Source organism: Chenopodium album, chromosome 8 (assembly GCF_948465745.1).
Source record: "Chenopodium album chromosome 8, dcCheAlbu1.1, whole genome shotgun sequence".
Lineage (NCBI taxonomy): Eukaryota > Viridiplantae > Streptophyta > Magnoliopsida > Caryophyllales > Amaranthaceae > Chenopodium > Chenopodium album.
Genome location: NC_137841.1, coordinates 48,846,307 through 48,850,453, shown reverse-complemented (window position 1 = coordinate 48,850,453; position 4,147 = coordinate 48,846,307). Strand labels below are relative to the sequence as shown.

Below are 4,147 nucleotides of genomic sequence, written 5' to 3'. Positions count from 1 at the left end.
CATGGAAGGGTTAAGCTTTCTTTGCCTTTGTCTAAGGAGTATGGCATATCCCTCTAGATCAATTTTGTGCATGCATAAAGATGGACTTATACCTTTGATATCATCAATGGTACAACCCAAAGCTTTCTTGTGCTTTATCAAAACATTGATCAAGAGGGAGGTTTGCTCCTTCGTTAGGTTAGAATTGACAATCACAGGGAAAGACTCATCGTAACCAAGAAATGCATACCTCAAGCCCAAAGGTAGAAGTTTCAAGTCTACCTTTGGTGCTCCCTTACCATTGGGGCTCTCTTTTATTTCTTCAACTTGAAAGAGATCATGAATGTAAGGAGCCTCTTCTTCCATACATGCTCGCATCCTTGCACTCCATCTTGCTTTCCTCAAGAAAATCCTCATAGAATTGTATGTCTTCTTTATGAGTACCTATCATTGATTCATTCAACAACACACTTTCGAGAGGATCATTAGTAGCATGCAAGTGGGAGCGAGAAAATTCATTAAGCACGGTATCAAGAACATTTACTCTAAAGCATTCACCACTTGAGGAGGGTTGTTGCATGACACTATTCAAATCAAATTCAATGGAATCATTGTAATTTTCAAGGATATCTTACACTCCTTCACATCTATGATAGCTGTAGAAGTAGCTAGAAATGGTCTACCCAAAATTATAGGAATCCTCTCGTCCTCATCCAACTCTAGCACATAGAAATCCACGGGGAATGTGAACTTTCTTACCCTAAGGGAAATGTCCTCAACCTTGCCCATGGGGAACTTAATGGAAAAGTCCGCTAGTTAGAGATTTATGTTAGTGGGGGAGAGGGTTCCTACACTAAGATTTCGGTTGAAGAAATAGGGCATGAGACTCACACTTGCTCCTAAATCACACAAGGCTTTATCAAACTCAATGTCATTAATAGAACAAAGGATGGAGAAGTTACCCGGATTTTTCAATTTGGTAGGAAGTTTGTTGGAAAGAATTGCACTACAATTGGCGGTCAAACTCACCGTCTCACACTCCTTTCTCCCACTTAAAAGATCTTTCATGAATTTGGAATAGTGGGGTATTTGCTTCATAGCATCAACAAAAGGGACGGAAATATGCAAATTCTTAATGACTTCCAAAAACTTCCCAAATTGGGCATCAAGTTTAGCTCTTACAAATCGTTGTGGAAAGGGTAGCTTCTCCTCTCTAGGTTGGCGATTTAAGGGAAAGGGGGTGGCTTCTTTTTCCTTTGGCACCTCAACATTTTTTTCCTTTTCAACACTCAATGGCTCATTGGTTCTCTCACCCTCGTTCTCTAACTTCACCTCCTCTTGGGGTTCTTCCTCAACTAAAGGGTCACTCCCTACTACCTTCCCACTTCTAGTTGTCACGACATACAAAGGTTTTGGGTTCCCTCCTTGACTTGGAATGTGAGAAGAAGAAGAAGAAGAAGAAGAAGAAGAAGAAGAAGAAGATGATGATGAAGAAGGGGATGAATTAGATGCAAGGTGAGCAATTTGGGTCTCAAGCATTTTCATATGAGCATTGGATCTCTTTTTATCCTCCTCATGCCTCTTTTGATCCTCCTCACGCATTTTCAATAGAGCATCTATCTTAGCCATATTGGGATCATTTGGAGGGGCTTCAAGTTGAAGAGGTTGTTGAGGTGGAGAAAGTTGGGGTTGATGGAAACCCGGAGGCCTATTATTTTGGGCATAGTTAGAAACATATTGACCTCTATTGCCTCCGGTGCCATGGTTAGGAATATTTCTTTGTTGATTATTTCCCATGTTACCTTGATCACCAAAATTTTTATTTTGATGGTCATGGTATCGGGAATTAGGTTGTTGGTTTTGATTACCATACCCCCTTTGGTTAGAGTAGCCTCTTCCATTGAAATTGTAAGGGCCTCCCCCACCATGGTATTGGTTATCATAACCTCCACCACTTTGGTTCCAACCACGGTTTCCACCTTGATTCCAATTCCCCATTTGATTGGAGTTTGGACTCAAGTTCCCTATATTCCCCATTCTAGGATAAAAATTCATAGCATTAACATCTTCCACATTATCATCATGTATATTTTCATGGGGAAGGGGTTGAACTTCAAAAGCATAAACACAACGGGAGGTATCATGATCATAGGTCTCGCAATTAGAACAAATCATGCATCCTTGTGGCATTGTATCGTAAGACGAGGGGGAAGAAGTGGTCATACCATTGCCTCCCTTGGTTGAAGGGGAGGTATTACCATGAGTATTGGACCTTTCTTTCATCAATTTATCCATTTGCTTGGTCATTTTGGAGATTTAGGTAGAAAGATTGTTGATTGTGTTGGCTTGCTTCAATGTATAAACACCCTTACTAGAAGTAGCATCCCTTTCTCCTTCATACCAATCATCATAGTGCTTTGCGGCCTCCTCTATAATACACTCCACTTCATCCTCTCCTTTGTTCATGATTGGACTGTCGGCTGCGGCGTCTAGGCTTATTATTCCTTGAGGTGTGAGACCTCCATAGAAAGTGTGAATGAGTTGATACTTGGGTATCCCATGGTGTGGGTATTGACGTTGAAGTTCTTTGTATCGTTTCTATGCCGCACTTAGAGACTCACCACTCTTTTGTTGAAAACCTTGGATCAAAGACCGAGCCTCGGTAGTCTTCCTATGGTTATAAAACCTCCTTAAGAAAGCCGTAGCACTTGGTCCCATGTTGTGAGAGAGTTAGGGGGAACCTTCTTCTCTAGCCATTCTAGACCTCTCCGAATTAGAGAAAATGGAAACATCTTGAGGCGAATATATTCTTGAGTCACTCCATTGGCCTTTATTGTGTCACAATATTTCTCAAACTCTTTTAAATGCTCATTAGGACTCTCAAACTTCCACCCGAGAATTGTTTCCTCTCTATTAAAGCGATTAAATTGGGCTTGATTTCGAAATTATTGGCTTGAGTTGTAGGAGTTCAAATCCCACTTTGTGCTCTAAATGCTTCGGGAGCCCCAAGACGACTCAAAGGTGTATTCTATCCCATTTTAGGACCTTCTTCACTCTCGAACTTATAGGTTGAGAAAGGGTTGATTTCCGGACTCGATGATGAGTTAGGGCTATCTAATTCTTCACTTGATGGTGAAGAGGGTGGAGTATCTTCTAATTCTCTTACTCCTCTCATAGGGGTGTGAGAATTTCTACTTCTTGCTTCTATTCGAAGTAGGGACAAAGACCTCTCTTGCTCTGGATCGATGGGAATCAAAGATCTTGAGTGGGTTCGTCCTCTGTTCATACAACAAAGCTAAGAAGAACGTAAGCACTCACAAGTAACAAAAGTAGCAAACACTAAAAAATAAAAGGTGAGATAGTCTCAAACAAGCAATACTCATGTGCAAGGATTTTGGATTGAGATAGTCTCAAACAAGAAATACTCATTTGTTAATTAATCTTGTTATTAGCATGATTAGTGAGTAATCCCCCCCATTATAGGGATGTTTGTGGTGTAGTTGGAACTTGATGCATATACTCATGTGCAAGGATTTTGGATTGAGATCCTTGAGAAGAAGCACACCAATGATTGCTTGCATTTGGAAAAGCATCAAAGATGAGGAATTAGATGAAAATGTGGACAATGTTCTCAATTGCGGGTTTCAACACCCACCTCACATTTGGTTTACACTTTCCTTCTTCCTTCATCATAAATTTGCTTTTTTAAATGCATGTGGATTGAATGAATTATAATTTGTTGTGTGGATGTGTTTTCTTTCTTCCCCTCCCTCCTACCCACCCTTTTTGCCTTTATTTTGAGCATTGAGGACAATGCTCCATTCTAGCTTGGGGGAGTAGCTATTCGCTAGCTTGGGGGGGTTATCTATATCTCTTGGTGGTTTCTTAATCCATAGTCTCATGATTGCTTGATTTATTTCTCCCATACTTTCCAAAGTCTATTATTGAGATTGGTTTTCTATGTTTGGATGACCGTGAGCGCCTTATTGAGTAGACGTTTGGTATTTGTAGCTTTGATTGATCACGCTTTCATCTTGCACAATTGTATATGCATTCTTGAGTATTGTTGGTTTTGTGAATATTCATGTGTATAGTGTCTTTGCATGGCCTTCAAGTCAAGGTTTCAAAATGTTTTGTTTCAATATTGGACATATTTCGGGTTTAGCAC

The 4,147-nt window shown here is 40.3% G+C and overlaps 1 non-coding gene across 1 annotated transcript; it reads left to right on the top strand.

Annotated features, from left to right (window-relative positions):
* The first annotated feature begins 2,533 nt into the window (after positions 1-2,533).
* On the top strand, positions 2,534-2,639 carry LOC145557179 (small nucleolar RNA R71). Its single transcript, XR_014092230.1, has one exon. It is a non-coding gene; the product is annotated as a small nucleolar RNA R71 (small nucleolar RNA).
* The last annotated feature ends 1,508 nt before the right edge of the window (positions 2,640-4,147 follow it).